Below are 26,213 nucleotides of genomic sequence, written 5' to 3'. Positions count from 1 at the left end.
TGCAGCTGTCCAGATTTCCCAGCACCACTTATTGAAGAGACTGTCTTATCTACACTGTACATCCTTCCCTCCTTTGTCATGGATTAGTTGAGCATAAGTGCATGGGTTTATCTCTGGGCTTTCTATCCTGTTCCATTGATCTATATTTCTGGGTTTTTTTGCCAGTACCATACTGTCTTGATTACTGTAGCTTTGTAGTATAGTCTGATGTCATTCAGTCTGATTCCTCCAGCTCTGTTTTTTTCCCTCAAGACAGCTTGGGCTATTCAGGGTCTTTGGTGTCTCCATAAAACTTTTAAGATATTTTGTTCTAGTTTTGTAAAAAATGCCATTGGTAATTTGATAGGGATAGCATTGAATCTGTAGATTGTTTTGGGTAGTATAGTCATTTTCACAATATTGATTCTTCCACTACAAGAACATGGTATATCTCTCCATCGATTTCTATCATCTTTACTTTCTTTCATTAGTGTCTTATAGTTTTCTGAGTACAGGTCTTTTGTCCCCCTAGGTAGGTTTCTTCCTTGGTATTTTATTCTTTTTGTTGCAGTGCTAAATGGGAGTGTTTCCTTAATTTCTCTTTCAGATTTTTCATCATTAGTGTATAGGAATACAAGAGATTTCTGTGCATTAATTTTGTATCCTGCAACTTTACCAAATTCATTGATAAGCTCTAGTAGTTTTTTGGTGGCATCTTTAGGATTCTCTCTGTATAGTATCATGTCATGTGCAAACAGTGACAGTTTTACTTCTTCTTTTCCAATTTGTATTCCTTTTATTTCATTTTCTTCTCTGATGACCATGGCTAGGACTTCCAAAATTATGTTGAATAGTAGTGGTGAGAGTGGACATCCTTGTCTTATTCCTGATCTTAGAGGAAATGCTTTCAGTTTTTCACTATTGAGAATGGTGTTTGTTGTGGGTTTGTCATATATGGCCTTTTTTATGCTAAGGTAGGTTCTCTCTATGCCCACTTTCTGAAGAGTTTTTATCATAAATGGTGTTGAATTTTTTCAAAAGCTTTTTCTGCCTCTATTGAGATGATCATATGGTTTTTATTCTTCAATTTGTTAATATGATGTATCACATTGATCAATTTGCCTATATTGAGGAATCCTTGCATCTCTGGGATAAATCCCACTTGATCATGGTGTATGATTCTTCTAATGTGTTGTTGAATTCTGTTTGCAAGTATTTTGTTGAGGATATTTGCATCTATATTCATCAGTGATATTGGTCTGTAATTTTCTTTTTTTGTAGTATCTTTGTCTGCTTTTGGTATCAAGGTGATGGTGGGCTCATAGAATGAGTTTGGGAGTGTTCCTTCCTCTGCAATTTTTTGGAACAGTTTGAGAAGGATGGGTGTTAGCTCTTCTCTGAACGTTTGGTAGAATTCACCTGTGAAGCTGTCTGGTCCTGGTCTTTTGTTTGTTGGAAGATTTTTAATCACAGTTTCAATTTCATTACTTGTGATTGGTCTGTTCATATTTTCTATTTCTTCCTGGTTCATTCTTAGAAGGTTATACCTTTCTAAGACTTTGTCCATTTCTTCCATATTGTCTATTTTATTGGCATAGAGTTGCTTGTAGTCATCTCTTAGGATGCTTTGTATTTCTGTGGTGTCTGTTGTAACTTCTCCTTTTTCATTTCTAATTTTATTGATTTGAGTCCTCTCCCTCTTTTTCTTGATGAGTGTGGCTAAAGGTTTATCAATTTTGTTTATCTTCTCAAAGAACCAGCTTTTAGTTTTATTGATCTTTGCCATTGTTTTCTTTATTTCTATTTCATTTATTTCTGCTCTGATCTTTATGATTTCTTTCCTTCTACTAACTTTAGGTTTTGTTTGCTCTTCTTTCCTTTAGGTGTAAGGTTAGATTCTTTATTTGAGATTTTTCTTGTTTCTTGAGGTAAGATCATATTGCTATAAACTTCCCTCTTAGAACTGTTTTTGCTGCATCCCATAGGTTTTGGATCATTATGTTTTCATTATCATTTGTCTCTAGGTATTTTTTTATTTCCTCTTTGATTTCTTCAGTGATCTCTTGGTTATTTAGTAATGTATTGTTTAGCCTCCATGTGTTTGTGTTTTTTTACGTTTTTTCCCCTGTAATTGATTTCTAATCTCACAGCATTGTGGTCACAAAAGATACTTGATATGATTTCAATTTTCTTAAATTTACTGAGGATTGATTTGGGACCCAAGATGTAATTTATCCTGGAGAATGTCCTAATTCCAGGATTGGAATGTTCCAATGTGTGTACTTGAGAAGAAAGTGTAATCTGCTGTTTTTGGATGGAATGTCCTATAAATATCAATTAAATCTATCTGGTCTATTGTATCATTTAAAGTTTGTGTTTCCATATTAATTTTCTCTTTGGATGATCTGTCCATTGATGTAAGTGAGTTGTTAAAGTCCCCCACTATTATTGTGTTACTGTTGATTTCCTCTTTCATAGCTGTTAACAGTTGCCTTATGTATTGAGATGCTCCTGTGTTGGGTGTATATATATTTATAATTGTTATATCTTCTTCTTAGACTGACCTCTTGATCATTATGTAGTGTCCTTCCTTGTCTCTTGTAACATTCTTTATTTTAAAATCTATTTTATTTGATATGAGTATTTTTCCTCCAGTTCTCTTTTGATTTCCATTTGCATGGAATATCTTTTTCCATCCCCTCACTTTCAGTCTGTATGTGTCCCTAAGTCTGAAGTGCATCTCTTGTAGACAGCCTATATATGGGTCTTGGTATCCATTCAGCGAGCCTGTGTTTTTTGTTTGGTGCATTTAATCCATTCACATTTAAGGTAATTATCGATATGTATGTTCCTATTACCATTTTCTTAATTGTTATGGGTTTGTTTTTGTAGGTCCTTTTCTTCTCTTGTGTTTCCCACTTAGAAAAGGTCCTTTAGCATTTGTTGTGGAGCTCATTTGGTGTTGCTGAATTCTCTTAGCTTTTGCTTGTCTGTAAGGCTTTTGATTTCTCTGTTGGATCTGAATGAGATCCTTGCTGGGTAGAGTAACCTTGCTTTTAGTTTCTTTCCTTTCATCACTTTAAGTATATCATGCCATTCCCTTCTGGCTTGTAGAGTTTCTACTGAGAAATCAGCTCTTAACCTTATGGGAATTCCCTAGTATGTTATTTGTCATTTTTCCCTTGTTGCTTTTAATAATTTTTCTTTGTCTTCAATTTTTATCAATTTGATTACTATGTGTCTTGGAGTGTTTCTCCTTTGGTTTATACTGCCTGGGACTCTGCACTTCCTGGACTTGGGTGGCTATTTCCTTTCCCATGTTAGGGAAGTTTTCAACTATAATCTTTTCAAATATTTTCTGGGGTCCTTTCTCTCTCTCTTCTCCTTCTGGGACCCCTATAATGTGAATGCTGGTGCATTTAATGTTGTCCCAGAGGTCTCTTAGGCTGTCTTCATTTCTTTTCATTCTTTTTTTTTTTTTTTTTTTTTTTTATTCTGTTCCACAGCAGTGAATTCCACCATTCTGTCTCCCAGGTCACTTACCCGTTCTTCTGCCTCAGTTATTCTGCTATTGATTCCTTCTCGTGTATTTTTCATTTCAGTTATTGTATGTTCATCTCTGTTTGTTTGTTCTTTAATTCTTCTAGGTGTTTGTTCTTTAATTCTTCTAGGTCTTTGTTAAACATTTCTTGCATCTTCTTGATCTTTGCCTCCATTCTTTTGCCAAGGTCCTGGATCATATTCACTATCATTATTCTGAATTATTTTTCGGGATGGTTGCCAATCTCCACTTCATTCAGTTGTTTTTCTGGGGTTTTATCTTTTTCCTTCATCTAGTACATAGTCCTCTGCCTTTTCATTTTGTCTGTCTTTCTGTGAATGTGGTTTTTGTTCAACTGGCTGCAAAATTGTAGCTCTTCTTGCTTCTGCTGTCTGCCTCTGGTGGATGAGGCTATCTAAGAGGCTTGTGCAAGTTTCCTGATGCCTGATGGGAGGTACTGGTGGTGGGTAGAGCTGGATGTTGCTCTGGTGGTCAGAGCTCAGTAAAACTTTAATCCACTTGTCTGCTGATGGGTGGGGCTGGGTTCCCTCCCTGTTGGTTGTTTGGCATGAAGTGACCTAACTCTGGAAACTACCTGGCTGTTTGGTGGGGTTAATGGCAGACTCTGGGAGGGCTCACACCAAAGAGTGCCTCCCAGAACTTTTGTTGTCATTGTCCTTGTCTCCACAGTGAGCCACAGCCACTCCGTGCCTCTGCAGGAGACCCTCCAACCCTAGCAGGTAGGTTTGTTTCAGTCTCCTATGGGGTCACTGCTCCTTCCCCTGGGTCCAGATGTTCACACTACTTTGTGTGTACCCTCCAAGAGTGGAGTCTCTGTTTCCCCCAGTCTTGTCAAAGTCCTGCAATCAAATCCCACTAACCTTCAAAGTCTGATTCTCTAGGAATTCCTCCTCCCATTGCTGGACCCCCAGGTTGGGAAGCCTGACATGGGGCTCAGAACCTTCACTCCAGTAGGTGGACTTCTGTGGTATAAGTGTTCTCCAGTTTGTGATCACCAACCCAGCAGTTATGTGAATTGATTTTATTGTGATTGCACCCCACCTACTGTCTCATTGTGGCTCCTCCTTTGTCTTTGGATGTGGGGTATATTTTTTGGTGAGTTCCAGTGTCTTCCTGTTGATAATTATTCAGCATTTAGTTGTGATTTCGGTGCTCTCGCAAGAGGGAGTGAGTACACATCCTTCTACTCTGCCATCTTGAACCAATCTCCTCCAAGCTGCAACTTCTACGGTGAAAATACCTTGGAGCCTTCCTCTGAATAATTAAATGACTTTACTAAATCAGAGGCAACTGCAAAGGGTAAGAAATATCCAGTTGTAATCAGGTGGATTTAAAAGATCCTAGGCTGGGCTTCCCTGGTGGCGCAGTGGTTGAGAATCCGCCTGCCGATGCAGGAGATACGGGTTCGTGCCCTGGTCCGGGAAGATCCCACATGCCGCGGAGCAACTAAGCCCGTGAGCCATGGCCGCTGAGCCTGCGTGTCTGGAGCCTGTGCTCCGCAACGGGAGAGGCCACAACAGTGAGAGGCCCGCATACCGCAAAAAAAAAAAAAAATAAAAAAAAATAAAAAAAATAAATAAATAAATAAAAAAAAATAAAAAAAAATAAAAGATCCTAGGCCAATTTTTATTCCACCTGTGCCAAGTGGAACTGTGTCAACCTTCACTCTTTTATCAGCAGGGAGAAGAAGATTTTGCCATCAGATATTTTTTCCAGAAGAGAATTGGTTGTATGTCTCAGGAAACCATAATGATAAAATTAATTTACAGCTTTTTATCATTAAACTACAGAAAAGAATGGGTACAAAAGGACGTTCAGTACAGCAAAATGAGTTAAAGTCCATGTAGCAAATATACCTACAGCTAGCTTAAGTATTAAAGGAGTTAAATTTCAAGGGCTTAGTGCCAGCTCATAGGAAATATTATTATGTGTTAACTATTCTTATCCCTAGTGCGCCCTTCTGTATTAGTCTCCTATGGCTGCTGTGACAGATTACTACCAGTTTAGTGGCTTACAACACAAATTTAATATCGTGCTGCAGGTCAGAACTGTTAAAAGATAAACTGAGGTAAGCTAGAAATTTTAATAGTTTATATGAGCAAAAATAAATTCGAACTGGGCAGCACCAAACTAGAAGTGGTTAGGAGAGCTCCACTGACAGAGCTCAGAGAAAGACTTTTATAGTCTTTCTCTATAGTCTTATAGAGAAAAGGTGGAAGTAAAGCAAGGAAATTATTTGATTGGCTGTAGCTTAAGTGGTTGACTTAGTTGGGAAAGTCTAGCTGGCTGTTTGTGATGGGTTGTCCTTAGATATTGATTTCTTACAAGGAATCATTTACAGTCTTAAGTTTTGGTTAACATAAGTAGCCTGCTAAAGTAGTAGAGGCAGCCCATATAATGGCTTCTTTGCTTAATTAAACAGAAGTTTAAAATTGGTCAGCAGGGCTGCATTCCTTCCTTCTAGAGGTCCAGGGGGAGGTTAACTTTCCTTGCCTTTTTTAGGTTCTAGAGGCTGCCTGTATTCCTTGGCTCATGGCCCCACATCACTCAATTCTCTATTTCCATCATCACATCTCCTTGTCTGATTCTGACTCTCCTGCTTCCCTTTTATAAAGACCCTTGTGATGACATTAGACCCACATGGATAATGAAGCATAAGCTTTCCATTTCAAGATTCTTAGCTTAATCACGTCTGCAAAGTCCCTTTTTTTCCCATGTAAGGTAACATACTCACAGTTTCTGAGCATTAGGATGTGGATATATTGGGGGAGGGGGCTTTACTCAGTTTACCACACCTTCCCTCAGCTTCCCCACTTGATTCTGGCTGTAGTGATAGCGGCTTCTGTGGCTTAAAAGGCTCTACGTGTGGGCCCTGGAAGGTGGGTTTTAGAGATAACAGAAAATACAACTGGGTGTAGTAGATGCTGTCTGTGCTCGGCCCACATAGCCTCACACTTATCATATCTGGGCCAGAGTTCCAACTGCCCACACAGTTATCTGCCCGAGGGTGTTCTCTGGCTGCCAGAGAGTGTCCTGTCCATGTGGAGGGAGGGTGAGAGGTTACAAGTGCCAAGGAATCAATGTTCCCCTTGCCCCCAAGCAGACCTCAGCCAATGCCTGATAAAGACCCCACCCCCTCACCCTGTGGTTGGGAAAACTCTTAGGGGCGTGTCCTGCGCTATCTCCCGGAGGCCCCAGTGGAGTCGAGCTCCAGTTGTCTCAAGTGGTGACATGTTGATAACACACTCTATGTGAGCGCAGCTTGCCACCCTCAATGTCGCTTAGGTGTGGGAATTCTTTCAAACTGAAAACAATCAACAAGGCCCAAAAGGCTGAAGAAGAAACTTTCCCTCTAATTGTCTTGAAAAAATTTTGATAGAGGGCCTGTTCCCAGACTAGAGTTATCTCTGGAGATCTCTGAAAAGAATACAGTCTGGGTGTGGTGGGGGAAACAGGGCCTAGAGATCAGAGTCCACTCTGTGTCCCATTGTCTCTTCCTGGCCCAGCAAACATTTTTTACCAAATGTTTGCTTTTCCATTTCCATGAATTGCCTTCCTCCACTCTGAAGTCCCAAACCACTGCCAAAACATTCTCTTTGTCTTTAGCTGAAGATGGTATTTAAGGTGAGGGCTTCAGCCATTTTGATGAGTTACTCAGTTTTCCCGGGTCTGTCCCAGGTATACATGTTATTAAACTTTTGTTTGATTTTCTCCCGTTAATCTGTCTCATGTCAGTTTAATCCTTAGATGAGCCAGAAGAACCTAGAAGGTAGAGGAAAATATCTTCCTTTCCAACAACAGCCTCTCCTATTTTGTCTGCCTTCCCTTTCTGCTCTCATTTCCCCTACTCCCATTAGTGTTACTTGGATCATCAGCCAAATAAATTACTTGCACTTGAATTTTGGCCTCAGGGTCTGCTTCCAGTGAACACAAACCAGGACACTGGAGCAATTAAGTAACTTGCCCAATGTCCCATAGCTACTAAGTGACAGTGGCAGGATTTGAACTCAGATCTAACCGTAAAGCTTATGCACCCAGTTGCTTCTCTTAGCTGGCTTGTTGCACATTGTATCTGAGGGAGATGATTGACCCAGGAGGTAATCAAGCTAAAAGTTGTCTTTTTTCAAGTTCTCAGTTTGGAAGAAGAGAGGATTCCCAGGAGGAGGGTGGAGACTGCAACTCATCCATCTGTGAGCCTATGGGGTTGGAGTGTTGTGCATCTCAGGCTACAGCAGCCTGTTGCACCCTGAGCACACTTGGGTGTCACACACAGGGTCATGGGTCAGGTGGGAGTAGCTGGACTTGTGTTATTATTTAATGGACTTTAAATTCAGCTGCAGGACATAGTGCAAGGGACTGGCTTACAAAAATATGTACACACATGTACTTTATCAATACATACATGTGCCTAAGGTAGGATAAATCAGGACGTGGACCCGTGACTCAAGCTGTGTAGACAACTTTCCTGGAACGTGGCTCCACTAAAAGGTAGCTCTCCTAGAGTGTGGCTTTCGGCCCATAAACTGTCTGCATATGGGAGAAAAAAAAAAAGAAGAAGAAATAAGATGGGCTATTTCTCTCTCAAGCTCTCTCTCTCTCTCTCTTTAACCCTGTAGGGCTGAAACTGACATAATTTTAAATCTGATTTCATCAGGACAAAAACTCATGTGGGAGGTCAAGACTGATTTTGCTGAAGTCTTTCCATTCCTAAGAGCTGTTCCTTCAGAAAAAGCCTTTGCCTTGTGGGGTTTATTTTTTGTGTGTGTTCAAACTCTTTATTCTCTGGAGAAGAAACTTCTGAAAAACAAAGGGTTACATTAACATTCAGAATATGAGGAAAAGAAAGGTTGCATTCAGAATACTTCAAGGCTGCCAATTCACAGAAGATGTAACTGACACATCCCACTGAGTGTCAGATGCTGCTTGGTTTGAATGCTGGTTTTGTTACTGACTCGCAGTTTAGAACCTTAGGTGATCTGCTTAACCTCTCTATCAGTTACCTGATCAGTGAAACAAAGATGATGTTACAGTTGTCGACTGCATCCTTGCTGGAAAACCTGCAGAATGGTCTGCACTAGGTTAATCCACCACTAATTTGGTGGGTTAACCACCTCCTGCACCATTTCAAGAAGGATAAAAAATATGAAGGTTTAAGAAATTGACATATTAATGGCTTTCTCTCTCCTTCATCCCTTAATTCTGGCTTTATCTTCAATCATTGGCTTATAACCTATGGGCACTGAATCTACCATAACAACTTTATATTATAATGTATTTGTATTGTATTATATATAATACTAAATATTATATTACTGATACCATGTGTGGTTGCACAGAATTTATCACAAAATTATAATACAAACTTTATTCAGAGTATGGTTGAATTAAATTATCATTGTTAATGATAATGTGCTGTTGGTAATAGCAGCACAATAAAGTGTGACAACAAAGGGACATAAAGTCAATGCCACATTACCTGGCCAAACTCTTCTTGACTTCTTTTAATAACAAAATCTATTAATCACAAAAGTGATTTGTACATTGTAATTAATTCAATAAATTATGCTAGAAAAGATGAACAAATCTAACTTTATCCTGAATTAAGTAAAAATATCTTGCACTAGGATGTCCACTCTCACCACTATTATTCAACATAGTTTTGGAAGTCCTAGCCAAGGCAATCAGAGAAGAAAAAGAAATAAAAGGAATACAAATTGGAAAAGAAGAAGTACAACTGTCACTGTTTGCAGATGACATGATACTATACATAAAGAGTCCTAAAGATGCCACCAAGAATCTACTAGAGCTAATCAATGAATTTGGTAAAGTTGCAGGATACAAAATTAATGCACAGAAATCTCCTGCATTCCTACACACTAACAATGAAAGATGAGAAAGAGAAATTAAGGAAAAAAAACATTCACCATTGCAACAAAAAGAATAAAATACCTAGGAATAAACCTACCTAAGGATATAAAATACCTATGCTCAGAAAACTATAAGACACTGATGAAAGAAATAAAAGGTGACACAAACAGATGGAGAGATATTCCATGTTCTTGGATTGGAAGAATCAATATTGTGAAAATGACTATACTACCCAAAGCAATCTACAGATTCAATGCAATTCCTATCAAATTACCAATGGCATTTTTTACGGAGCTAGAACAAAAAATCTTAAAATTGTATGGAAACACAAAAGACCCTGAATAGCCAAAGCTGTCTTGAGGGAAAAAAACAGAGCTGGAGGAATCAGACTCCCTGACTTCAGACTATATTATAAAGCTATAGTAATCAAGACAATATGGTACTGGCACAAAAACAGAAACATAGATCAACAGAACAAGATATAAAGCCCAGAGATAAACCCACACACCTATGGTCAACTAATCTATGACAAAGGAGGCAAGGATATACAATGGAGAAAAGACAGTCTCTTCAATAAGTGGTGTTGGGAAAACTGGACAGCTACATGTAAAAGAATAAAATTAGAACACTCCCTAACACCATACACATAAATAAACTCAGAATGGATTAAAGACCTCACCAAAAGGCCAGACACTATAAAACTCTTAGAGGAAAAGGTAGGCAGGACACTCTTTGACATAAATCACAGCAAGATCTTTTTTGACCCAGCTCCTAGAGACATGGAAATAAAAACAAAAATAAACAAATGGGACCCAATGAAACTTCAAAGCTATTGCACAGCAAATGAAACCACAAACAAGATGAAAAGACAACTCTCAGAATGGGAGAAATATTTGCAAATGAATCAATGGACAAAGGATTAATCTCCAAAATATATAAACAGCTCATGCACCTCAATATTAAAAAAACAAACAACCCAATCAAAAAATGGTCAGAAGACCTAAATAGACATTTCTCCAAAGAAGACATACAGATGGCCAAGAAGCACATGAAAACCTGCTCAACATCACTAATTATTAGAGAAATGCAAATCAAAACTACAATGAGGTATCACCTGACAGCAGTTAGAATGAGCATCATCAGAAAATCTACAAACAACAAATGCTGGAGAGGGTGTGGAGAAAAGGGAACCCTCTTGCACTGTTGATGGGATTGTAAATTGATACAGCCACTATGGAGAACAGTATGGGGGTTCCTTAAAAAACTTTAAATAGAATTACCATATGATCCAGCAATCCCACTACTGGGCATATACCCAGAGAAAACCATAATTCAAAAAGACACATGCACCCCAATGTTCATTGCAGAACGATTTACAATAGCCAAGTCATGGAAGCAAACTAAATGCCCATCGACAGATGAATGGATACAGAAGATGTGGTACATATATACAATGGAATATTACTCAGCCATAAAAAGGAACGAAACTGGGTCATTTGTAGAGAAGTGGATGGACCTTGAGACTGTCATACAGAGTGAAGTTAAGTCAGAAAGAGAAAAACAAATATCGTATATTAATGCATATATGTGGAACCTAGAAAAATGGTACAGATGAACAGGTTTGCAGGCAGAAATAGAGACACAGATGTAGAGGACAAACATGTGGACATCAAGTGGGGAAAGTGGCAGGGGGGTGGGGATGGTGGTGTGCTGAATTGGGTGATTGGGATTGACATGTATACACTGATGTGTATAAAAATTGATGACTAATAAAAAAATGTGTTTTGAAAAAAAATTTTGCACTATTTTTCTAAAAATTGTTGATTTCATTTATATATATATATATATATAATATATATATTTAGGAGTATAATTGCTTTACAATGTTGTGCTACTTTCTACTGTACAGCAAAGTGAATCAGCTTTATGTATACCTATATCCCCATATCCCCTCCCTCTTGAGCCTCTCTCCTACCCTCCCTATCCCACCACTCTAGGTGGTCACAAATCACCGATCTGATCTCCCTGTGCAGCAGCTTCCCATTAGCCATCCATTCTACATTTGGTAGTGTATATATGTCAATGCTACTCTCTCACTTCGTCCCAGCTTCCCCTTTCCACCCTGTGTGTTGACCTTGTCTTTACCGAAGAGTTTGGGACTAAATATTTTCCCCACTAGAAAAATTTTAAAGGACTTATGTGGGAAAAGGGAACAACACAGGAAATGTTGCTGAATAAATCACCTTGCCACATCTTCTCTAGCTGCAGTTTCACAGGGATCTCTAAACTTGTGTTAGAACTTGTGTCTAGAAAAACAGGGGTGTCAGGGGATGGTGAAAGTGGTGAAAAGGCAAAGGAGAGAAAGGCTGTGAGGCCAACTGTCTTACAGCTGTCAAGGGAAGCTCCAGAAGATTTGGGAATTGGAGACTACTATTCTCTTTTGCAATTGAGCTGCAAGAATAGCTCGTTCCTTTCTCTGTATCAGGTACTATTTGCCTGGAATCAGCAGTACAGAGAAAAAGGAAGTGTGCATTTTATTTAAAAAAAATTTTTTTTGCGGTATGAGGGCCTCTCACTCCTGTGGCCTCTCCCGGTGCGGAGCACAGGCTCCGGACGCGCAGGCTCAGTGGCCATGGCTCACGAGCCTAGCCGCTCCGCAGCATGTGTGATCCTCCCGGACCGGCGCACGAACCCGTGTCCCCTGCATTGGCAGGCAGACTCTCAACCACTGCGCCACAAGCCCTGCATTTTTAATTACAGAACATGCAGATTTTAGGGGTACAGGCATCTGGGCTGGCATGTAGCTGCCTTTCCTGAAAACAGAGGGGTCTTTTTGGCTTTCTCACCATATGCTGTAGGTGTCCTTTTGATAGTCTGCCCCATTGATGGAGCAGATAAATCAGAAGCCCTGTTGTAAGTAATCCAATTATTTGATTCTGTATTAGCAAAACAACCCAAGTCATTCAAGGTTAGCCTAAAATAGAACACCCAGTAATGCGATCAGCATGGAACAAATACCATGCATCAAAGACGGATGACAGAGAGAAAAAGATACCTCTGGCTGGCAACCCTGCAGAGACTTCCAGGAATAAGCAGGCAGCAGGTTCGGAAATGCCACTGATATCTGGTGTCTGAGCTCTCCCCAAAGGCCCCGGTGTTCCTTGGTTCTCTACTGCTTTTCTTGTGTCATTAAAAACAGACTGGGCTTCCCTGGTGGCGCAGTGGTTGAGAGTCCGCCTGCCGATGCAGGTGACGGGGGTTCGTGCCCCGGTCCGGGAAGATCCCACATGCCGCGGAGCGGCTGGTCCCGTGAGCCATGGCCGCTGAGCCTGCGCGTCCGGAGCCTGTGCTCTGCAACGGGAGAGACCGCAAGTGAGAGGCCCGCATACCTCAAAAAAAAAAAAAAAAAACCCAAAAAATAAAGCATAAGTTTCTGAACAGAAATTGAATAGAATCCCTTTAATTAATATGGGGCCATGAGTTCCAATCTTTGGAATACAATGAAGAACTGGCATCTAGAGGAAAGAAGGGAATGCCGGCCAGCGTGGCTCTATGACTTCTCTCCAGTGTTCCCCACAGTCACTCCATCTCTGATTTGTGTACAGGAACAGTGGAGGTGACAACAAATAATGTTTTCAACTGCCTGAATGTTATGATCCTTTTTCCTTCTAGAGGAATATAGTGTCTTTGATGAAGCCCAGCAAAATAACCATGGACCCAACGCAGAGAACAAAATACAGGAACACTGTAACAGCACGCATGGCTTTTCTCTGTTTCTGATGTTACCTCTTCTGGGAGAGGGCAGGAATAACTAGGGTAAGCTCACAAACATAGCTATCGAGCAGTATGCACTACTACCTCCCAACATTACCCTCACTGTGGTTTCCTGGGCTTTAATCTTCTCCAAGGTCTTTGATGGTTTGAAACTAATTCTGTGGCCTTTGTTACTGCTGCTACTGTTACCATGGCTACCACTAATGTCAAGTGATACCTAGACCAAATTACACTTAAGGGGATTTCCTTCCTGCCCCAGCCAGGACAAAGACACTACAACTTTTGAGTTTGCTGGTATATACACACCCTCAGTGAAAAATAGATGTATGATCTGAGGTTAACAATGAAGCAGGAATACTTCCTTCCCCCAACCTTTGTCTCATACTCCTTACACTGATTCAAAATAAATTTACACATGAAAATTACAGTGAGACACTATGTTGTACCTATGAGGCTGGCTGTGTTAGAAAGGTCCTGAAGAGATAGACATTGCAGATGGAATGTAAAATAATACAATCCTCTAGGGGAAAAATTTTGTCATATCTATAGCAATTTATAATGCCCATACCATTTGAGTGAGCAAATTTAGTCCTAGTTTATTCTTCAATATGTGTAAAATGGCATATGTACAAGGAAAGTCAGTGTAGCAGTGTTTTGTGTAAGTCGAAGACTGGAAACAATGGTACAGCAGACACTGTCTTGACTTGCCATATTCCCATGGTTCACCTCTGAGTTCACTTGCAGCCAAGGTGGAAAGTTCTGTATGTTCTGACAAACTTTCCACCTCAAACCAATTGAAATGCCCTCAAGGACAACTCTCAGACACTGAGAATGGAACAAAATGGTAACAAAAGAGTGCATGCCTTAAAACACAGAAATTAATTTTCTTGCAGTTCTGGATGACAGAAGTCCAAGATTAAGGGTCTGGCCAACTCAGTTCCTGGTGAGGGCTTGCTTTCTAAGTTTCAGATGGCTGCCTTCTTACCATGTACTCCCATGGGCTTTCCTCAGCAAGTGTGAGCAGAGGGAGAGGGAGAGAGCTTGTGAGAGCAAGCTCTGGTGTCTCTTCTTATGAGGACACTAATCCTATTATGTCAGGGCCTCACGTTTATGACCTCATTTAACCTTAATTATTTCCTTAAAGGCCCCATCTCCAAATACAGCCACACCCAGAGTTAAATCTTTTAAACTCAGCTTTCTGTATTTATATATTTATTTAGGCTGCACTGGATCTAAGTTGTGGCACTCAGGATCTTCGTTGCAGCATGCGGGTTTCTTAGTTACAGTATGTGGGTTTCTTAGTTGAGGCATTGGAACTCTTAGTTGCAGCATGCATGTGGGATCTAGTTCCCCAACCATGGGTTGAAGCCAGGCTCTCTGCATTGGGAGCGTGGAGTCTTACCCACTGGACCACCAGTGAAGTCCCTTAACTCAGCTTTTTGAATTTCGAGGAGGACACAGAGATTCAGTCTATAACAATACATACGCCCCCACACATCTTCTCAGAGTGATGTGTCTGAGGCATGTTCTACACAGTTTCTCAGAAGGTCCCCAGGGGAATTGAGCCCAAATTGCCCTAAATTCTGACTCGCTTATTAATCTACCCTTGCATAGCTTTTCTCCCTCCCCTCTCACTGAGCTTCCTGGAGTCATCTCCCAAATAAATGACCTGCACCCAACACCTTGTCTCAAGGTCTGCTTTTGGGAGCACTCAGAATGAGACAATGTTTCTAGTAATCAGTGATTTGAGTCTAAAGTTATGCCCACAGGTATTTAGGCCTGCAGGTTGTTCTGTATTCCTAGTCCTGTGGTAGTTGTTATATTCTGGTTCCTGGCCAGGGCATCTCCTACTGCAGCATGGGGCAGACTGGAGTTGGAGGGACTCTGGAATAGGTCTGCCCTGGAGAAGAGGTGAGGCAAGTACTGGGAGCCAGTCCATGAGAGGAAATATCATATCCACCAAGCACATCAGAGACAACAAGCAGGATTCCAGTCTCCCACGGAACCCCAGATCATCCCCAGAGATGAGATGAACACTAAGAAGCATCTGAAACAAGGCCAAGTTTGAAATTTCAAAATATGTTCTCTCTGTCAAATTGTTGTTGGAAAGTTAATTTTAGAGGATAACAACAAAGGCTGTTCTGATTTTTATCACTATTGATTGTGCCTGTTTTTAAACTTTATATGAATGAAATAATTCAGTATAGCATCATTATGTGCCTGGCTTCTTTTGCTCAAATTGATGGTTGTAAGATTCATCCATGTTGTTGCACGTATACCAACTATATATTAAGAAGCCTACTAAAAGCAATACAAAATTGATTACAAAGGTAAATCTTGAAAATTTTATTTTTTCATCTTTCACATCAAGGAAAAGAAATATAAATAATCCAAATAGAATACATCATGCAAAGAAATATTGTGATTTTTCACATGTTTTAACATTACCAGAAATTCTGATTTCTATGGGAAATGAGTGCAGTCACAGTTCTTCAAATCCCTCCTATCTGATCTGATCTCTCACTCAGGGAGAGAGAGAGAATTCCTGTGCCAGTGACTCCACAAAGACTTTAAAAATTTTGTTTTTTTATACCTTTAGGTTTCAGTTTCTTAGATTCTTCTCACCTCTTATAATCATGGATAACTGTCTATATTTATACTATCACCTTTGAAAAATTCTCATGCTGTGTATGTTTCTGACCTTCTGGGGTAAGAAGCAGTTGAATATTACTTGCTGGTTAATTCTGCTATTGGTTTCCACCCTGTTAATCAACCTTTCCATTTAGATATTTCAGTCCTTCAATAATAAAGAAGCTTCAGGGAAACTAAAAAGCTTCTGCACAGCAAAAGAAACCATCAATCAAATGAAAAGGCAATCTTTTCATTTTGCAAATTATATATCTGACAAAAGGTTAATATCCAAAATATATAAAGAACACATACAACTCAATAACAGAAAAACAAACAACCCAATTAAAAAATGGGCAGAAGACCTGCATAGAGATTTTTGCAAAGAAGACTTACAAATGGCTGACAGGCACATGAAAAGATGCTCATCATCACTAATCATCAGGGAAATGCAAAAAACCACAATGAGAAATCATTCACACCTGTTAGAATGGTTATTATAAAAAAGACAAGAGATAGGTGTTCTCAAGGATGGGAAGAAAAGAGAACACTTTTGCACTGTTAGTGAGAATGTTTATTGACACAGCTACTATGAAAACCAGTATAGAGGTTCTGCAAAGAATAAAAAATAGAACTACCATATGATCCAGTAATTACACTTCTGGGTATTTAACCAAAAGAAATGAAAACACTACTCAAAAGTATATCTGCACCCCCATGTTCATTGCAGCATTATTTACAATGGCCAAGACATGAAAATAACTCAAGTGTCCATTGATGGATGAATGGATAAAGAAATTTTTTTTTACAGACACACACAATGGAATATTAATCAGTCATGAAAAGAAGAAAATCCTGACTTTTGTGACAATGAGTTTATGCCAAGTGAAATGAGTCAGACAGAGAAAAACAAATACTGTACAATCTCATTTATAGGTGGAATCGCAAAAAAAAAAAAAAAAAAAAAGCATTCATAGATACAGAGCGATACAGAGACTAGATAGGTGGTTGCCAGAGAGGGGGTTGGAGGGCTAGGTGAAATGGGTGAAGGTGGTCAAAATAATAAGTCTTGGAGATGGAACGTACAGCCTGGTGATTACAGCTAATAATACTGTATTGTATTTGCAAGTTGCTCAGAGAGTGGATCTTTTTTTTAAAAAAAAAATTATTTATTTATTTGGCTGTGTCAGGTCTCAGTTGCAGCATGCGGGATCTTTAGTTGCAGCATGAGGGATCTAACTCCCCGACCAGGAATCGAACTCAGGCCCCCTGCATTGGGAGTGCAATGGACCACTGGACCACTAGGGAAGTCCCTGTATCTTAAAAGATCTCATTACAAGGAAAAAAAAGTTGTAACTATGTGTGGTGATGGGTATTATCTAGACATTTCATGGTGATCATTTCTCAATATATACAAATACTGAATCATTATATTGTACCTGAAACTAATATAATGTTGTGTCAATTATATCTCAATGTTTAAAAAAGAAGCTTCAGGGATTTCCTGATATTAGCCATGAATCTCAACTCTCAGTCTTCTATAACTTGTAATCCTATATTAACGTCAGAGTTAAGAATCATTTTATTAATAATTTGGGGAGAATTATTTCATTATGAAGAGGCAAAACCAAAACCAATAAAGCACAACAAATCATAGGAGATTAAATAGTGTTCCAGTTGGGACTTCCCTGGTGGCACAGTGGTTAAGAATCCGCCTGCCAATGCATGGGACACAGGTTCAAACCCTGGTCTGGGAAGATCTCACATGCCGCGGAACAACAAAGCCCAAGCACCACAACTACTGAGCCTGCACTCTAGACTCCACAAGGCACAACTACTGAAGCCCATGTGCCTAGAGCCCATGCTCTGCAACAAGGGAAGCCACCCCAATGAGAAGTCCGCACACTGCAATGAAGAGTAGCCCTGGTTGCCGCAACTAGAGAAAGCCCACGGGCAGCAAAGAAGACCCAATGCAGCCAATAAATAAATTTATTTATTTTTTTTAAATGTATGTTCTAAATAGTGTTCTAGTTATCTTGGTTGCATAACAAATTACCCCAAAGCTCAGTAGTATTAAGCAACCATTTCTTATGCTCACAGATTATTACACTCTAGAATTCAGACAGGAATGTGATGGCTCCACAGTGTCTGGGGCCTCAGCTGAAAGAGTCAAAGGCTGAAGTGGGATCATCTGAAGGTTCCTTCACTCACATCTCTGAAGGGTGATGCTGGCTATGGGCTGGAGGATCTTGGTTTATTCTACTCGGGCTTCTCCATGCAGTCTTCTGCGTTGAGCTAGTTTAGGCTTCTTGCAGCATGGTGGCTGGATTCCCTAGAGTCGGCATCCCACAAAGAGAGAGCCAGGCAGAGGGTTTTCATGACCTAGCTTTGGCAGTCACACAGCAGCACGACTTCCGCTGTACTCAACTGGTTGGAAGAGTTGCAAGCCCTCCCAGCTTCAAGAGGAAGAGAAATGGAATCTACCTCTTGATAGCAGAGTTGCAAGTTCTGGAAGAACTTGTGGGACTGGCAATATGGTTCTGGCCATTTGGGGAAAATACAAATTGCTATAATGTTCTACAGGGAGCCAGGGGAAACCTAGAAATCCAGATCTTTAACACTATATTTAAAGGGGGAAAAGGCTTAAATATATGTGATTTCAATATTATTAGGTGCTTCTCCTTTATAGGAAACATCCTAATTTAAACAAATATCATATATAATATATAGTCCTGATATATTAAAAAAGTGGACTTTATAATTCAATGATCAGCATTACTTCCTGTCTGCCACATTCCCTTTGGGCAAGTTTCTCAACCTCTTTGCCTCTGTTTCCTTATCTGTAAAATGTGAGAAACACCACTTACCTCTCAGAGTTGTTGAGATTAAAAGAACAATTACTTTGAAGGTTTTGGGAGCAGACTGCATTTTCCAAAGATGGCTGAACAATTTCTCTTTCTTTCTTTCTTTCTTTCTTTCTTTCTTTCTTTCTTTCTTTCTTTCTTTCTTTCTTTCTTTCTTTCTTTCTTTCTTTCTTTCCTTATTTATTTTTGGCTGCTCTGGGTCTCCGTTGCTGCACGCGGGCTTTCTCTAGTTGTGGTGAGCAGGGCCTACTCTGTTGCTGTGTGCGGGCTTCTCATTGTAGTGGCTTCTCTTATCACGGAGCACGGGGCTCTAGGCACCCGGACTTCAGTGTGGCTCACGGGCCCTAGAGCACAGGCTTAGTTGTGGCACACAGGCTTAGCTGCTCCACAGAATGTGGGATCTTCACAGACCAAGGCTTGAACCCATGTCCCCTGCATTGGCAGGCTGATTCTTAATCACCACAGCACCAGGGAAGTCCCTGAACAATATCTTCTGTCTCATTTATTTTTCTACAACGTGACCTCACCACTCCCTCACCAAGAGGCACAGTCTAATTCCTCCCCCTGTGAATCTGGGCGAGTTTGTGATAGCTTCAACCAACAGCAAACGGAAGTGATGTGGTTTGGCTTCTGAGGCTGTTTCATAAGAGGCCATGCAGTTTCTGCCTTGTTCACTGGAACATTCACTCCTGGATCCCTGGGCTACCATGTAAGAAGTCTGCCATGTTTAAGACATAGTGAGGCCACATGTAAGCCCTCCAGTTGGCAATTCCAGTCTTTCATTATCCTGGCCCAAGAATCAGACTGATGAGTGAATGGAAATCCAGATGATTTCAGGCCCAGTTGTCAAGTCATCACTGGCCTTCAAGTCTTCCCAGCTAAGACTCCAGACATCATAGAGCAGAGACAAATCAGTCCCACTCTATCTGAAATCCTGACCCATTGAATCTGTGAACAGAATAAAGTGATTGTTTTAAACTGCTGAATATTGAGATACTTTTTTACACAGCCATAATAATTGCTAAAGCAAATATTACACGAAGCTACAGAAATTAATTCTTCTTTTCTTTCTGAGATGACTCTGAAAAACTTATTAAGATGCCAGAGAAAGCATCGGATAATGTTGGGACTCTATAAGGACAACAAATTTGGAAGTAATTGTAACAAGTATTACATCATATATATATACCACAGAGAGAGGCAAGGGAGCAGGGGCAGAGAGACAGTAATCTTTGACAAAGCCACAGCAGCTTTCAGGTCAGCAGGCAGGTGCCAAGAGTTCAGAATTGGACAAAGGTGAGGAAAGGATGGGTTATTCAAGGCCAACACATCACAACTCAGCAGGAAACAGGTCCCTGGTGCTTGCCAGCCTCAGCAGCATAATGGACTTGGGTAAAGGGAAGGACCTAGTTTTATTTAGTCCTGGGATCTGGCATGTTGAGATGCAATGGTGGGTAGTAAGGGAAGGAAGGGGGATTGACTGAAGGATTCAACTCAAGGTGGAGAAACACCACAGACTATTCATTATCCAAAGGAACATGGCATGCTCAGCTCACTTAGGTTACTTTTTAGTATCCAAGGTGATCAAAACCAGCAGATGAGACAAGGCAGCAAGTCTTTATAGATAGAAAGTCTTCCTTGAAGTAAAGCATCTGGCAGTCTTGCAATTCCCAGTGTATTTCCCAGAAGGAAATGGGTGGCACTCACAAATTGGGTAACTGAGGATAACTTCACAGACTGTTTACAAAGATGTGGACAGGTCAAGGAAAATCAAGATGGATGCGGCATTGTAATGAGGCTAGCAAGAGTGGGGAGGCACTTGCAGCCCTAAACCTGAAGGGTCAATAGACAGTAGCAGTTACAGTTAGAGAGCAGCAGCCTCTTAGAAGCTCTGGCTTTCAGCAGAAGGATACAGCCAATCTACAGCAACCCCTAGGGAGGAGTGCAGGAAAATAAGTTCTCCAGTCTTACTCTCCTTCTGCTATCACTCTTCTTGGCTGAACCCAAAGGGAAGCCAGAGAGAAGGGGTCCACTGAAGCAGTCCACAAAGCCCAACTTTCTAGGGCATAGAGCAGAATGGAGAAAGGTTGAGATTTGACAATTGGGCAGATGTAAGATATATTTGAGGCTGGAGCAGAAGGAGGACAATGAGGACCCCTGAAGGAGGTGGCTGGTAAGGGCTGGCATGGGATTACAGTCCCGGCTCCTCTCCCACTGTGGAACCAATGTTATCATCCGGAAAACCAGGGGTAATCAACTGGGACAATGCAGACAAGACTGAGAAATCTATGGCTTGGTAGACTCTAAATAGACTAGGCTATGACAACACAATCAGTTTCACATCCTATTCACTCATTAATTTATTCATTCATCCAGGGTTTCTTAAACTCAGCACTACTGACATTTTGAGTTAGACAATTATTTGTTGTGGGGAGCTGTTCTGTGCATTGTAGGATGTTTAGCAGCACCCTGGCCTCTACCCTCAAGATGCCAATAGCAACAACCCACCCAGCTGTGACAACCAAAAATGTTTCCAGACTTTTCCAATTGTCCCCTGGAGGAAAAATCACCTTTGGTTTAGAATCACTGCATTCATTCATTCAAGAAACATTTAAGGAACATTCACCATGTGACAGGGAGACACTGTGTACCAATGAAATATGGTACTTTCTTTCTCAAACTTCCTAGGCTAGCAAGGGAGGCTAACATTAAACATATAAGTACACAAATAACTCACTTTGGGGGAAAAGTTATATTTAACAGATCTGCTAAAGTCCTTTTCAAGCTGGTGCCAGTCTAGAATAAAATGCATAGACGTGGAAATATGAGGTTGTAGGGGGAATTTTTATTGACCATTAACATTTTTTAAAGTTTAGGTTTTCTTTACTTTGAATCTCCAAATACCATACACCTTGAAGCTGAAATTTAAATAACATCTGTTAAAATCAGAAAGTTACTGTGGTAGGTTAAAATGGCTGCAATTTCTTTGCCACTCATCATCAAGAGGTAGAGTCTAATTCCCTCCTCTGAAATATAGAGAACTGGAAATTGTATGAATAGTCTAGTTATCCTACTGGAAAGAGGCAAGCTGTGAACATGTCTTAGATGATTAGTTGTCATGAGGAGATAAAGGCCATGTGGAGCAGCCCTGAGATCCCAGATGTATAAGTGAAGAAGCCATTTTGTATGTTTCAGCCAACTGAGCCTTCAGCCTCCAGATGACTGCCCCAGCCACATCTGACTACACCACATTCGAGTTCCCAAATGAAACCAATGGAAGGACCACCCAGCTGATCCCAGTCAACCAACAGATCCATGAGAGATAAAAAAATGGTAGTTGTTTTCAGCTGCTAATTCTGGGGTGATTTGTTTAATATTAATTGATAACAAGAACAGTCCCTGAAGTCCTACTAAACATAAGGATGGAAATAACCATTGATCTGTTTATTGCATAAATAATGGTTATATATGTAAATGAACAGGATATGTCAATCAGGATTCTTTTGGGAGCTAGTGATAGAAACACAACTCAAACTGTTTAGGGAAAATGTGGAAATTTTTGGCTCATGAAACCCAAGGAAGAGTTAACTCATCCAACTGTGGCAATATCAGGAATGATGTTTAAGTATTTAAATAAATTTTCTCTCCATCTCTCATTTCTACTTTCTTCTCTGTGCTGGATTTATTCCTATTCACCACAGACTAGAATTGTCTACCTGGTAGGAAACAGGACTATGAACAAATCCCCAATTTCACACTTACAAATTCTACTATTAGAGGAAGACTATTTCTTTTTCTTAGGTGCAGTTTGAAAAATCTCAGGGTTAGAATCTGATTGGCTAAGCTTAGGTCAATCACTATCCTTGAACCAATCAGCTGTGGCTGAGTGAAGAAAGGGAGGGAGGATGGGCAAATCATGTAAGAAAAAACAGGTTCTCAAATAGCCATGTGGATAGGTAAAGATGAGTATCAGTTAACTTTTGCTATTTTAGAAACCATCTCCAAAACAGCAACCATTTTATTTGCTCACAATTCTGCTGGTCAAATGGACATTTTTTCTGCCTGGGCCTACTAAGTTGGGCCTGGATGGTCTAGGATGACCTCACTCAGTTGTCTGCTGGTTGGTAGGCTGATTGGTTGTGGGGTGGGGGGAAGAGTAGTGGGAGGCAGTTCACTCACACATCTGGTACTTGGTTTGATATCAGCTGGGGTGACAGGATGACTTGGCCATATGTCATTCATCATCCAGCAGGTTAGCCTGGGCTTGTTTTACTTGATGGCAGAAGAGGTTCCCAGCACCAGAGGTAAGCCCCATTGCAATGTACTTTTCAAGCCTCTATTTGCATCCTATTTGCAATATAACATTGGACAAAGGAAGTTACATAGCCAAGTCCAGATTCAAAATGCACAAAAAAATTGATTCCATCTCTTGATGGGAAAAGTTACAGTACACTGAGACTGTTTTTTTCCCAATAAATCAGTGTGTGTGTGTGTGTGTGTAGGTGGGGTGGGGGAGTGGGGGTGTGAGGTGATGGTAGAGATTTTCAAGGGGAATGCTGCAGACAAGCCAGCTAATGTTGATAATATAAATGAACCAAATTCCCTATAATTATTTTGAAACTTCCACTTGGCCTTAGCAGTAAATTCACAACCACAATGATGGGGGTTTGTAAAGTTACAGAGATACAATGGAATGAGACCATGTATGTAAATGACCAGTTGAGTCCTCCCAGTTTGCCTCAGATGGTTGTGAAATGTTAGTTAGCCATTTCCTGGTCTCTGCGTATTTCCATTATGAACATTGCCCCAGGTTTTGTTTTAGAAGCCCTGGCAGCTTCTGAAAACCAACTGTTTCATTGGAAAATGTTGTGCAAACGAGATCCTGCTGTCTGCTAGTCATAAATGTGTCCTTTCCAAGAATGGGCTCTCCAAAACAGGAGGTTTTAATGCTCTTTGGTTAAAAATAACTACAAAAGACTAGAATTGTTGTTTCCATCAATTACTGGATAGATGAATCTAGAACAAAGACCAAATGCATCAGCAATTTGGCCTCAGAATTTTTGCTTGGGGGTATGTTTTGTTTGTTTGTTTGTTTTTAAATAAAGAGGGATATGAACTCTCAATAGCATCATTGTGTAATGACTAAGAGCATGGACTGTGGAGCCAGAGTTCAGAGTTCAAATCCTGACTTTTCCACTCGCTGTGACCTCAGACAAGTTACTTAGCCTATCTGTGCCTTAGCTTCCTTATCTTTAAATAGGATGCAATAATATAATCTACCCCTTATAATTGTTACTGGGACTAAATGAGTTAATATTTCTGATGTTCTGACCCCTGCTTGGGATAGAACCAATGAGGCACAATCTGAAGCCTTCTTAGAGATGCTGGTGTGTCATGAGGACGATTATTTGTGTCCCTAGGCATCATCAAAAAGACTATCACCAGAACTTCTCTGGTGGTGCAGTGGTTAAGAATCTGCCTGTCGATACAGGGGACACGGGTTCAAGCCCTGGTCCAAGAGGATCCCTCATGCCGCGGAGCAACTAAGCCCATGTGCCACAACTACTGATCCTGCACTCTAGAACCTGGGAGCCACAGCTACTGAGCCTGTGCACCACAACTACTGAAGCCCACACACCTAGAGCCCATGCTCCACAAAAGAGAAGCCACCACAATGAGAAACCTGCGCAATACAACAAAGAGTAGCCCCTGCTCGCCACAACTAGAAAACCTGCGGGCAGCAACGAAGACCCAACACAGCCAAAAATAAATAAATAAATAAATAAATTTAAAGAAACAAAGATATTACATAGATATTGAAAAAAAAGACTGTCACCTTTTTTCTTGCTGATTAACAGCAGCAGCAGCAGCTCAGGGAGAGCAGGGTAGTGGAACAGTTCTCAGCCTATTTGCAAATAGCTATCTGCTATATAAGGCTGGGGGAAGAGGTGGACAGTGTCAATACTGTGGTTTAGGGAATGTCAGAGGATTTCAGTCATCAACTTTCTCAGTTTCCTCTTCCCATAAGCTGTGTTTTTAGTGAAGTCAAGCATTAATAAACTGTTATGAAATCACTGTCTGTATCCATCAACCCACACACATGTAAGCCAGCTTTGGCTTTCTTGAGCTATCCATCAAAAAAGTAGTTACATTCAAAAGAATAAGTAGCTGACATTAAAAAGAATAAGTATATGATATAATTATTCAAGAGACCTTATTAAATAAGCCAATTCTCTACTTCACATTCTTTAAAAGAATTTCAAAGAACACAAGGTAAGTTTAAATGATTCTACAGAGAAATGAGCAAATTCCTTAGTGTCAGCATAGGAGCACTTAATTAAATCACACATACTTTGTTTAAGATTGATAAAATCATCCATCTGCTCACCCGAAATGCACATCTCAACCATCATCTCTCCTCATCGTCCCTCCTGTGGACAGAGCTAACACAAATATTTGTTGAATGAAAGAATGAATGGCTTCCTCCATATAACTAACCTCATAAAACACTTTATCAGGAACAATTACTCCCTGAACTCAGAGTCCACAGATTTTTTTTTAAATTTTTGGCTGCGTCGGGTGTTCATTGCTATGCACAGGCTTTCTCTAGTTGGAGCGAGTGGGGGATACTCTTCGTTGTGGTGCCAGCTTCTCATTGTGGTGGCTTCTCTTGTTGCGGAGCACAGACTCTAGGCATGAAGGCTTCAGTAGTTGTGGCACGCTGGCTCGGTAATTGTGGCTCACGGGCTCCAGAACACAGGCTCAGTAATTGTGGTGCATGGGCTTTGTTGCTCCGCAGCATGTGGGATCTTCCCAGACCAGGGTTTGAACCTGTGTCCCCTGCATTGGTAGGCGGATCCTTAACCATTGCGCCACCAGGGAAGTCCCTACAGATATTTTTGAAGGGTGGACAGAGTGGAAGGGAGATTTAACCTAGCAAAATAGATCCAAAAACTATCTCAGGAAAGGGCTCTATTCCAACAGATCTGTAATCACTAATATTCTAAGGATGGGGAAACCTCAGAAAAGTGAAAATAAGGATTTTTTTTTTCTACTGAATACTTACCATCATTTGCAACCTCACTGTCTTTGTCATTTGGTTCTATCCCTCTCCCCTTAGCCCCCCAGAAAAGGAGTTTCCCTCATGCTTTGTTGCCTCACTGACCACATCTTACAAAAATAATTTTTAAGAAAAACTAAGTGTATCCTTTTAAATAAGATTTGTTTCTGGGTTCTATGAGGTTTCATGAAATCTCTATAGCATTGAGCTCTGGCCAAATGAATTTATTTTCTGGAAAAGATGAATTGCATTGGAGGAAGAAGGAAAGGCTAGCTCTAGATTCAATTAATGGGGCTGAGACTTTTGTTATTTTTAATAAATAAGCTGTTGGAAAAACAGTAAGATTCAGGCATCTTGTTAAGGTTATTGCATTTGCTGGTGAGAATGCATCTTTCTACATTTGTGTCTAATCTGAGTGCTCTAGTAACTATCACTGCTTACAGACTGTTCCAAGCTTGACAGCACAAAACAACCACCA

Source organism: Kogia breviceps, chromosome 14 (genome assembly GCF_026419965.1).
Source record: "Kogia breviceps isolate mKogBre1 chromosome 14, mKogBre1 haplotype 1, whole genome shotgun sequence".
In the NCBI taxonomy this organism is placed as follows: Eukaryota; Metazoa; Chordata; class Mammalia; order Artiodactyla; family Physeteridae; genus Kogia; species Kogia breviceps.
This window is presented reverse-complemented; position numbering follows the sequence as displayed.